Below are 12,684 nucleotides of genomic sequence, written 5' to 3'. Positions count from 1 at the left end.
ATAACTAAGCTGTCAATGAAACTGCCCAAGAGATAGAGGCTTTTCAGTAGTGGAGGATAACTGAGTTTGTGAGATAAACTCTAAAATATCCTGAAGAAAGCATGAGAAAGCCATGACATATCTAGTAGATACCATTAAGACAAAATGCCCACTTACCCAAAGAGAAAGTGGATGTGTGGACTGATCTTTAAAGACTGAATTTGACTTTTTGATGATTTATTGTATGCTTTCTGAGCATCTGCTGAGACCACATATTTTAAGCAATACTTAGGAACGCTGATCTAAAGGATGCACTTTCCCGGTGCACTGGTGGAGGAGCATGACACACAAAAAGAAGAAAACTGCTTGTCTGAAACAGTGACCAGTTCAGCTCTTGCTGCTACAATTCTGGAAGGTGAGGATGAACTGCTGACCATACTGTCCCGATCCAGCACAGACACCAGGCCTGTGTCAGTCCTGGAAACCCAGGGCAATGCTGGGGTTACCACTTGCTCTGTCAGAGCCAGCTGGTTTACAGCCAAACCTGCTGGGCAGGATGCTGGAGCAGAGGCAAAGATAAGGGGTGTCTCTCCCTGGGATGACCGTAAGGTAACACTTAGGTGGGAGCATTGCAGGCAAGGAGAGTGGTCAGGTTTGCATTCTGGACTCTAAAGCACAGACACTTGTGCAGCAGGAGATATTTGTTACAGGCTTATACATGCAACTTGAAGATGGCTCCACCTCTGCTATCACTTATGGCTATTTCAACAGATTGTTGTGGAGTTTTATACATGGTCAAATTATGTGAAGTTTATACACTGGCTGAATGGTTTCCCACCAGCAGGTTCCTGCTTTTCTTCAATATACCCCAAAACACAGTTTCCTGCTCAGGTTTCCTGAGGTGAGTTCTTGATAACTGTGGCACACTGCAGTCATGTTATCCCCTCGTATTCCAGGGCCTTTGACATTTCAATCTACCTATCAGTGGTTTGTTAACAGAATGTACGTCTATATCCATATTGCAGCTCCTTGTTTTCAACCTCTAATTGCAGTAATGCTCTTGGTCCATTATCAGAAGAGCTTATTCATAGCATTTGGTTCTTTCCAGACTACAGCGCTCTTCTGCAGGAGCAGAAGCTCCTTGGGGGCAGAGTTAGAGCTGGGGTGGAAACTGTCCCAGCTGCCTTATTTCTGAGTCATCCCTGTGAGTACATTAACTTCTTTTTAACTGCATTGATTCTTCTATGCAGTTTAATAAGATTCTAATGGTTACAAAAGAATGATTTGTCCATATATACTCCTTATTGAGGATATTAGGACAGAAGATAATAAGGGCATAGATAAAATCATAAGGCTATAAATTCACGTGATGAACATCCGTGTAGCAATGGTAAAATTCATCTATTTATTACAGAAGTAGAAAAATTATCTTTCTAACGACATAAGTTTCCTGTTATTCTAAGATAAATTTATATCTGGCTGTTCATTCTGTATGAAATTAATTTTGGTATAATAATACAAAGAAATTAAATTACTAACTTTAGCCTCTTTTATACATTTGTTTCTACAGGGTGTCAGCCTGAGGCAACACACTGCTCAGTGTTTCATATGCTATGTATGTAGTTTATTCTTTCTGTTCTATGGAGAAATAATTACGTAGCTAACGAGTGAGACACTGCACAGTGAGTGCACTACAGCTAAAAGCTTCAAAAATACTTTAGGAAAATTCTTGCTCCCCCTGCAGTCAAAGAAAGCTTTTGCAGTGAATTTAAGAAGGCATGGAGATGAGCCTTTCTTCTGTGGATGCCCGAAAATGGGCTCTATGTGTGTGTTTGCTTTGCTTAGTCACTGCTTACTTAAGAGAGAAACGAGATGAAAATGTTAGCATAAAAATGAGTTTCGTTCTGTTATCTTTGCTTACTGTTTTGTTTGCTGTACTTTTGTAAACAACATGAAAACAGTGAGTGAACAGAAAAGACCTATGCACATGGTGTATTTTGTACAGACTTCTCCGGTGGTGGAGTGTGTGAGTCTGCTAAAACAAAAGAGGACTGAGGGTATTAGAAATCTTGGAGGCATATGAAATGTAGAGAAATACAGTTCTATTACTTCAAAATAAAGGCATGAACTTTGAAAATAAATAGTATGTACACTAAATATTTATAATTAATAAACATATACATAACACATAATTGAGTAAATGTCTTCTATATATATGTAGTAAAAACAGGGAAAAAATTTTGTATAATATTTCCAGGTATTATATTAAAATAACATCCCAGCATAAATAGTAAGTGGATTTCTAATAATAAATACCATTATTTTAATAAAATAATTTAGGTTGGGAGGAAACTTAGAAAGTCACCCCATCACCCTCTTCTAAGGTGGAAAGCACCATCTGTTTTTTGCCTAGAGATTCAGTTATGCTATGCCTTCAGTTATCAAAGGACACAAAATCCAAATGAAAGAATTTCTTACGTATCTTCTCCAAAAAGACTGATTCCTATTTTCTTTATGCCTCTTCCTCTTTAAAATTTGTAATAATTAGAAGCCTGATACAAAACACAGAGCTCTTCTGTGGCTGAACAGGAGCAGAAGGTTTCACTTTTTTATAATTTTGACAACTGAGACAGTGTATGTAAAACAGGTGGTCCCAGCTAACAAAGCATATTTCTCCTGAGAGCTTTGTGGGCAGGAGAGGAAGGATTTAAGAATGGCACACTATCTTTTGGCTATGCAAAAAGTCCTCATCAGGTGGACTTTAAAAAACCAGCCTCCCAAAGTAATCTGATACGTAATCACTCACTGAGGAAGACGTTGTTGTGGAACAAAGGTGAGAAGATACTTTCCTTGAATGTGGTATGGCCTTCTGCACTGTCGTGGTTTGACGTGGTAGAGCAGCTGGTGTGTAGATACTGAACTTATTCCACAGTTGCTCTGCCTCTCATTTGTTGGTTCAAATTCACGGGCTGTCTTGATTATAGGCAATTTCACCAGTTGTGAAAAGTTCATTCTGCACTTTCACAAGCAATGCTCAGTTCATTTACCTCAGAAGGCAAAGAATGAGGAACTGGTCTGTGTTCTGCAACAGAAGCAGTTCAAAGGTGGAGTGTCCATTTATTAACAAATCCTATAAATTCTGTCTTATCTCATTAATTCAAATCTTAAGAGGTCCAAATGTTCCTTCTCATCTTTGTGCCTTTAGACATGCACCATGGAGCAGGTCAGTCCAATAATATTCTGTGGCTGTGGGCCTGAGGGCTGGAGAATTAAGGAAAAATAAAAAGTCAAATGTTGATTCTTTCCAGTCTTCAGGTAAAACAAGTTCTCAATTCTCAAGTGGTTTCATAAGAATACATTTTTTAGAGGACAGGACAAAGCTCCTTCCCTCCTGCTCTACAAAGATACCCACTGTTCCTCATGTCAGGTTGATGTTTATTGCATGAAGAAACATTCCACCCTGTAAGAGGTATGTCTGAATCATAAATAATTCAATTTAACACTTAAAACAGCAAAAGTGGTAACTTGGCTTCTCCTCCCCTTCCCTGCCCTCCAGAGCTGCCAGGGTTGTGAGTGCCTGGTAGTTCTGGTAGGTTGTCCTTTTTCCTGGGCTGCTCTAAGATCCCGCAGAGTTAATGGGAAGTGCCCATCCATTGCTGTGCAGAGCTGGTCAGACCTGCTCAGTTCATCCCAGAGGTCCCAATTGCTTGGCAGCAAAGCCAGAAACATAATGGCTAAAGTTGTCTCCTTTCTGTCCTCTCCTTAACCACAACTGGAAGGCAGCATGGCAGTGACCAAGCAGCCTCTGCTCTTCAGGATAGCTCGTGCTTCACACTGAAGATACAGCTGGGTCTGCAGAGAAACTGTGGCATGTAACTGGGGAGATATGGAGATATGGTCCCTTCCCAGTCTTCTCTTTAGAGTGACTTAGGTGATCCAAACACTTCAGTAAAAAAAAAAAATGTCCAACCCTTCAGGGCAGTCATCAGAGATCAGGACTGTTGACCTTAGCAGTCTTACTTTAGAGCTCCTTAGGGCTTCCAGAGAGCATTATCAATAATATGCCCACTTTTCTCTGCAGTCTCTGGGTGCTAAACAACCTGCTTTGACAGCAAGCAGCCTTAATCCTGAATTTTGCTGAGGCATAATAATATGGAGTTCAAAGTACTGTTCTAGTAAAAGATACAAATGTCCATGAAAATTGATTGCATCATGTATCACACATGGGTGAGTCAGGGATGTTGTGAAATGTTTTCCAGTTACTGGTAATAGTAAATCCATAGCAGAATGTGAATTATGCTCTCTAAGTGGTCCTTATCATGGTGTCTGGTATGTATAATTATTTTACAGACCTCTTCTATTATTTTATTTTACCCTGTGACTTAACACAAATGGCTCTTGAGTTTGATGAGGATACAGATGTCTGATAGTTCACTATAATTTTTAGGCTACAATTTCTGTGTTGTAAATAATGATGTTTGTGCAGCTTGATGTTATGGGAGATTTAAAAAAAAAAAAGCTAATACTAAACATCTCTAATTTCTGATGATTTATCTAGTTCTTCCCTAATAAATAGCTTTACCAAGTCATTAAAGATGCCAACTACCTAACATGAAATAAAAGATTAACAATTTAATTTAAAAAAATGAAAGAAATAGCCAATTTTACTTGACATCACAGCCTTACATTTTTTCAACATTTCTTTAATGCCCAGAAAGATACAAACATTCGTTAATACTGACTTAGGAGTCATCCACATTGTCCTGATCTTTAAGTTTCCTGCCTCTTATTGGTTTTCAGAAATTTCTCCACTCTTTTGGGATTCTTGATGCCAGCATTCATACCTTTTACTATGAAAATGTAATTATTTGGCCTGTGGCCACCACTTTTGGTGTTTTGCTTAGGGGTTACTGAAATCACTTGAATTTGTTTCCGTTTTTTGTAATCACACCCAAGAGATAGTCTTGTTTCTCTGAAAGTATTATGTAAACTCATGCTTGCTATTAAGTGATTTTATCAGTTGAGAAAATTAGTCACGTAATATTTACAGATCTCATTTGGAAACAGAGGATTTTGGCAGTGTTGCCAATATAGCCCCAGTTATCAAATATCAAATGCTGCTTTGAGAATAAAAATATTTCTTTACATTTAGTTTCCATTTTCCTCCTTTGTGGTTATTCTGCTACCACTTTGTCTAGTTTTATATCCAGCTTTTGTCTACTGTGTCATTGTGCTTACAGTCACACATATTTGTATATTTCGTTGTACTGTATTCACACATCAATGCTCTTTTATGCTGTAGTAGCAACAAAACTTTGCAGAGGAATATTCGTCGACTGTTGTATCAAATGCTGTATTTTCTATCTCCTTCCTATTTGGGATCACAGACCAGCTGAGGCAAGAAGGCAGCTGTGAAGATCCTCTGGTCCAAATATGTGTGCAGTTTGCTCAGGACGGTGTCCATTTGGTTTTGAGTATCTTCAAGGCTGGAGCAGAGTGGAAGGATCAGCTCTCTCAAACTGTAGACAATGCTCTATCTAATGCAGCACAAGATAATATTGGCCTTCTTTCTACAATGACATATTGCTGGCTCATAATTTAAATTTTTAAATTTAAAATGCTCTATCTTATTTTAAAATCTTTGTATTGTTTCTGTGCCAGTCTTCCTGAATATGTTTATGCATCTTCAGTAAATTCCCTAAGTACCACATCAAACATACACTTTTCATTAACTCACTGAGTTCCACCTTAGGGTAAATGTATTTGTTTTCTTCAGAAACCACATGGGATCCGTTTTTCTGAAATTGTTTTCCTCTTGTTTATGTAACTAAATAACCTTTTCCTACCAGTCTTCCTTGCAAAATTCTGGTTGCAGCCTCCATCTGAAAAAGCTTCCCTGGTTCTCCATGCCTGGGCAATTGATCAATTTCGTGTTTTTCTGCCCCTTTCCAGCAACCACCTCTTTCAAAAAAAAATCAACTCAGTGACCCTTTGCTTTCAATCTGCTTTTCAGAAAGTTTTTCATGATAACATTCCTCCCTCTCACTCCATTTGCCAGGTCTCTTGCCCCTGGATAATGCTCAGCAGCAGCAAACTGTGCTGAGCATCATTTCTTAGCAGATGGAACCAGTGATTTGTCCACACTTGTTCCAGACCCTCACATTTTCTGCTTTTCCTGTTTTTCTTTACTCATGGCATGGTTGCCCAGGATTACCTAACTCAAAAAAAACCCCCTTGGACAGTGATGGCTTCTGGTTTGCATGGACCAAAGTGGAGGAGGGTTTTCTATTATTAGTTTATTAAAAGTACTCAGCAGATCAACTGCTTTTTCTGTTGCTGCTTTCAGACACAATTTTCAAATGAATGTTACTGACATAGAATTTGGAATAACTGTAAAAGTTGACTGCTGAAAAGATGAAAGAGTAAGAAAGGGAGGGATGTAGAAATCAGTGTCAATTAAGAGCCAGTACTTGAGAAAAAAAATACATGAAATTCACCCAATTATCACAGGATGGCTCTACCGAGAAACTACTGACATGTGCCAAGACGCCTAAAGTAACCAGACCTCTGTAATACCTCTTGGATTTCTTCAATTTTTTGTGGTATTTTGATACACTAAAAAAAAAAAGTCCCTTCTTAGTAGTCCCTGACTGCCTCCAATTTTATTGTTACACAGAGATGTAGTAAAAATATAAAAAAGAAAGCCCTCATCTATTGCTCAGTCCTGTTTTACAGATAAAAGCTCTTTGCCTGATTGTAAAGCCTCACCACCAGTGAGTAGTTGTCACTGAACCAAGAAGTACATTAGCAGCCAGATGCATGATTTATTTTTAACAGAGACCTATTGCAAGCATTGGAATTAGAGTATGTATCATATTACAGGATTTTATACAGGTAGGCAGACTTTCAGACAATGTTTATTGTTCTTGGAAATGACATTTGAAACTTTTATAATATAATTAACCAGTTCTTCCTTCGGATTATCCTGTTTTATCCCACAGGGTGTCTGTAGCCACAGTGGGAATCTAGCAGAAAGCCAGGAAGAAAACTGCGAACACTGTACTGCACTCATCCTGCAGAGATGAATAGTCTTCCTTGTCCTCGAGGTGCAGCCAGGTGAAAGAACAAGCTCCTCCTCTTATCAGCTGGGTTTTGCTGAGGCTTAGATTTTATTAGATGTGGAGACCTGCTGAGAAGGCTATCATGAGCTCACCCAGAGGCAAAAAAGCAGAAAAAGATTCCTGTGAAAAGAAAGTCAAGCTCTGTCAAAATTGGTAAAACACTTCAGCTCTGCTGCCTAGGATGGTGTGGGCTGCTGGAATCTCTGCTTTAGACACTGCATCTGTAAAAAGACTCCTTCAATAGAAGGTGGAACCAGCAAAAATATTTCCTTCCCAACCTACTAGTTAGTCTTATCGGTAATCCAGTGGTACACCTTTCTATCTAAGAGGTAGGATGCAATTAGCTTCTACTTAATTAAGTGAGCATATGTGAGTTATCATTTCAGACTTGTGAAGCCAGGAGTGCAGTGTAACATCCCTGGGGGTTTCCTATGGTAGGAAGTGATCTGCCATAGTTAGGAACTCAAGCCCTTTTTATTCTGCAGGAGATGCTTTGGATTCAGGGATCTGGGGTATCTGTTTTATTTGTTTTCTACCTGAAATACTATTTTTGATCACTCCTATTTGCTATGCACACTCAGGTTTATAAAAAATTTGGTATTTTTTACATTGCTGAAATGATTTATGTGAATTTCAAGCATTTAAAGAAGTTTTCAATGTATGAAAACCATTAAATCTAAAACTGAGATAAACCACCAAACCTTCAGTGTATATGTATATATTTTGAAAATTTAAATACTTACAGAGGAATGATACATCTTAAGCAAAAATCACCCCTCCTTCAAAAAAAAAAAAAAAGTAATTGCTACAGCTACACTTCCTCTCTGAAAATCAACTTTTAAAGGAATGATGGGGCCTACCAGAACACAAATTCTGTGAAAGGATCAGAACCAATGTCTGCATCCCGGGAAACTTAAAAAATGACCCCAGAAGACTGTCTAACAAGTACTGGAAGGTACAAACATGGGAGTTAAAGGTGCTGATAAAGCCTTTTGCAGAGCTGGGTGGTGAGCTGGGGAAGAATATGCTTCATTGCTTGAGGAGTGGTTGTGGTTTGCATGCTCCCCAGTGTGCTGAGAGTCAGGCTTCTCTCTGCTGCTGACTGAAAGGCATCATTCCCTGGGGTATTTCAGTCAGCAGCACAGAGCAAGCCATGCACAGTATCTGTGGTATGCATCAGGATTTCAGGAAATATATTTCTATGTATCTGCACATTGTAGACCACCTCTAATGCACATTGTTATTTGAGGGCGCCAGAAAGTAGGTGGCATTTAGATATTCTTGGATGTTAGTTTAAAACCAACCATTTCTAAGTTATCAGGGTACTAGTTAGAAGACAAAAAAAAAAAAAAATATAAAAGAATAAAAAAAAGAGAAGTTTTTGGCTTCTGGCCAGACACTGACAGTGGAAAGAGGGCAGCTCGCCCAGCCTGCTGCCTTCTGATGCTTTACAGGCCACTCATGATTCATGCTCTGCAGTGCTTAAAGGCTTATATGCCCATGTGTGGTTATGCATGGAAACCTCAGGATAGTCTCTGCCATCAGTGGGATCACTTGTACAATAAGGTACTTTGTTCAGGATACATCAGTGCATTATTTATGACCATTAGAAAAAAAGGATATGGGCAGAACAGTTTGATCACTAAAGGTAGATAAGGGGTTATGAATGAAGAGAGGTTGAGACTGAAGGGAAAGATTTTTGAACTGTGACAAGATCAATCTCCTATTTCATGTAAATTAGTGAGAGAAGAAAAAAGACATGAACTGAAAAGACTTCATTAATTGGCTACTTGTTACTACAAAAGACTAATGCTGGGAACATAATGTAGAACAGCTTCAATATGCTATATCCAGTACTGTCATCTGTTCCCAAAGAAAACTCCCCTTGACCTTGGAGATTTTATCAGAGGGTGCAATGGTCTTGTTTATAATTTTCTCATATCAAAGGTCTTGCTTTTGTTTCCTTGATTTGCACATAGATTGAACCTGTAGAGATGTCTGCATATAACTAAATATTTATGTGATCCACAAAGGAGAAAAGAAATTTAACATAGGAATAAATTGTATATTTAATGGACTAGAAGGGGCATGAAAAGCAGCAAATGTTCCCTATTATTACCCTATTTGTACTTGAAGTACAAATGCCTCTCTAGTTAACGAAAAGATTTTGTGTGATGAAATGATTGCTTCATTTTGAAGTATCATACTCTGGGTGCAGAACTTGATGGACATAACTACATGGAAGGTGCTGTGCTCCCTGATTTCCTGGAGTTAAGGCTCTGGGCCCCAAGGACAGCCAGACTTCTCATTACTGCGTGGGCAATCACTGGCCATGGGCAGCTGGAAACAGCAAATATGTTTGGGCAACAAAACTCCTTCATCTCTTCTAGAATGGCAGGGCTCTCTGTGCATCCATGGTCTTTTTTTCCTCCTTGGAAGTGCATGGCCAAGAGAATGATTTCACAACCACCTTTTTTCCACACAACAGGTAAAGGGCTGGAGTAATTAATCCAGGAGACTCCCTTTGGCCTGAGATATCTCAAAACCAGACTTGCCTGGCACTCATTTGGAAGATGGGAATCCTCACATTTTACCTAGAAAATTCTACTGATCTATTTTCTACTACCAACAATGAAGGAGGAGGAAAGAAAACTCTGTGTGATGGAGGTTCTTCCCTGTTTAAAGACTGCTGGTTTACTCAAATAATTGATTATGCTGGTGCAATTAATGCATTGAAAATTGGGCTTTCAGGTCAAATGAAGTTAAACTTCCACATATACCGGGAAGCTTGAAATAGATCTGATTTTGCAGCTGTAAGGAATATAAATCATTCATGATTGTTTTTTATGATGAAGTACTGAGTAACATGCTTATCTCCTTCCCATAAAATCTTTCCTTCCAAAGGTCAAGAGACTTAAAAATATCCCTGTTGTCCTATTGCAAAAAGTACTTACAAACTAGGTAGTAATCTTAAGGTGGTATCTTTAACCTTTTTATTTCAAAATTCCTGGTTAAAGGTATAGACATATCAAATAAAAATACAGCTAAAATTGTTTGATAACCAGAGAGAGCTTGCTGTGTACATACCAGCTTGAGTATATGTACAGGAAAATTGATTTATTTTATGCACTTATTCCTACTATTAAGTTTAACAAAAAGCTATGGAATATTGTCTTATCAAAAGATCCCAATTTATCATTAATAGAATACAAACATTTTGCCTGCAAATGACAGGCACTGCCTTTGCACTCTCTGACCAAACAGGCCCAGGCTAAGCAGAGGCCAACCAAAGCAGAGTGAGGGCAAACAACTAACACATTTGTCTTGAAGATAAACTCTTGAACTTTAATAAAAAGCTAAGGATCAGAATTACTTAGGATCAAAATTAAAGCAATTTCCTCAAGGAAATTCCTTTTGAGTATATAATGTGGTAGAGAAGGAAACAAGGCAATTTACTTGAAATATTTTTATTTTTTTGGGGGTGGAGGTTAGGGATACACAATCTTGATGCATTGGGCTTGCTGTAGTGAATTACACTGAAAAAATAATTTGGCATGGCCTCAGACAATCTGAACTACATTTACAGATGAAGAGACTGACTGAAAGACTCCCTAAGGTGCTGAAGCTTTCTTCTCTTTCATTCTCTTTGTTTCGCTGGCTATGGGAGGCACAGCGCACACGGGGATCTTTGCAAAAGGGGTCAGGTGCTGCTATGTTGTACCCAGCTCATTGAGATCTGGATCTGGCCTCAGAGTGCTGCACTCAGAGCAGTTTATAAGCCACATGGCAAAAATTCATATAGGACAGTGCTGGTTAGCTGAGGACAACTCTTCCAAGGTCAGGAGTGAATGTGGAAAATGTCACTAGAGTAAGTGGGTATCCTGAAAGCCTAGACTGTCAGTATGTTGATGTGCATTTTCGGTGACAAGAAATGACAGTTTTACATCTGCCTTCTATAGGTACACAAAGCTGTTGTGCAGAAATGCAGGCAGTGTTTGAGTTCCTCTAGAGAACTGGAAACATTCCACACGCATGACAAAAAAAGGCCCCTTATTTTATCCAAATCTAGGTGCCTGAAGGTAAGTCTTAAAATCCATTCTTAGTTAAATCTATGAAAGTAGATTGATTTTACAGTGGTTCTGGGTAGCTGTGCTATTCTGGCACAGGAAGCACTTTTACTTTAAAATATCTGTCCATTTGTATCTTCCTGGTTTTGCTTTGATTTAGATTATTAAAAAAATATTTTGAGAATTCTCTGAGGACCTTTACAGAAATGCTTTTTTATTCTACCAAAGTTTTTTTCTCAACAGTCTAACTAGAAATATTGAGCTTCTGTGAATATAGAGCTCTCTGAATCTACAGAAGAGATAAAACCTCACAGATGTTTATTTCTTGCTCCCTTCAATGCATTTCATCCAGGTAAGGAAACATGGAAAAAAAGTGTTGGACCAGTATAAATTTGACAAGACCTGAGATTGGTCCATAGTACAAATGAGAGATCAGAGAAAAAATTACAATAATGTTAGTGCTAAGCATGAAGAGTTGATCTGTTACGGCAGTAGCTTTGTTTCCACAGGGAGCGCTTTTATAGCAAAGGTATCTGATAAGACTTGCATTAAACTGCCAGTGTTGTCCAGTTTTTGTGCTGTTTAGATGCTGTTGATCCTAGCCTGGCATATGACTGGGTACAATATTACTTATTAAACTGTTGTATAAATTAGCTACAGACGTGTAGGTAGGGCCAGACTGATATTTTTACTTTTTCCATACCTGTGCCTTAGAAGATTTTGGAAATGGCTTTGATATTAGTCCCAATAATATGTTGCATCATAGTGAATATTTAGGAAAATAATGTTAGTAGAAATATTGTTTCTGGCTGGCAGAGTTGGAGGCTTCTGAGAAAAACACATGGTACTGAATGAGGAAGCTAAAATTCACTGAGAATTAGAATATATTTCTGGTATATTTCTCTTATTATTGCAATGTATGGATGCATAATGATGCCTTTAAAAGCAAATTCCGTATGTCTGATTGGAATAAATTCAACCAGTCTGGTTATGTGTTTCAAACAGTATTTGTCTTCTGCCCCTTAAGGAACACTCCAACACCAATCTCAAAGCCAGATTCACTGTTGGCACACCTCACACTCGGAGGATGAATTCCTGCTTGCTCCAGGTATTTTCATCCACTGCCCCTGCTAAGACAAACTGCCTGGGTATGGTACTGAGTGCTAAAACAGACAAGGCCTAACTTTCAGGTCTAACTTTTGTCCTGGCAAGTGTTTCCAAGTTTGTCAAAGCAAAGCCTAATGAAGGAGCTGTGCTGTGCTGTTTGGTGGAAAATTATATGTGCAATGGTCCGCAGACAGCAAAGTAGGCCTGCTGTGCAATGCATTTCTGCTTTGGCACCTCACTCTTCTAACTTATTTGGCATGGCAGTCTTGACATGTCAAAATGTCTCACTGTGTCAGCTAAAAGGAGAGGGATGGATAGTGGCTGCAATGGGGTGCACTGTAAGCTGCCAGCAGATGAACTGTTTCTCTAAGATTGTTTTGAGTATTTGACCCAACAGAGTTTTTCTTACA

The sequence above is a fragment of the Corvus moneduloides genome, chromosome 2 (assembly GCF_009650955.1).
Source record: "Corvus moneduloides isolate bCorMon1 chromosome 2, bCorMon1.pri, whole genome shotgun sequence".
NCBI lineage: Eukaryota > Metazoa > Chordata > Aves > Passeriformes > Corvidae > Corvus > Corvus moneduloides.
This window is presented reverse-complemented; position numbering follows the sequence as displayed.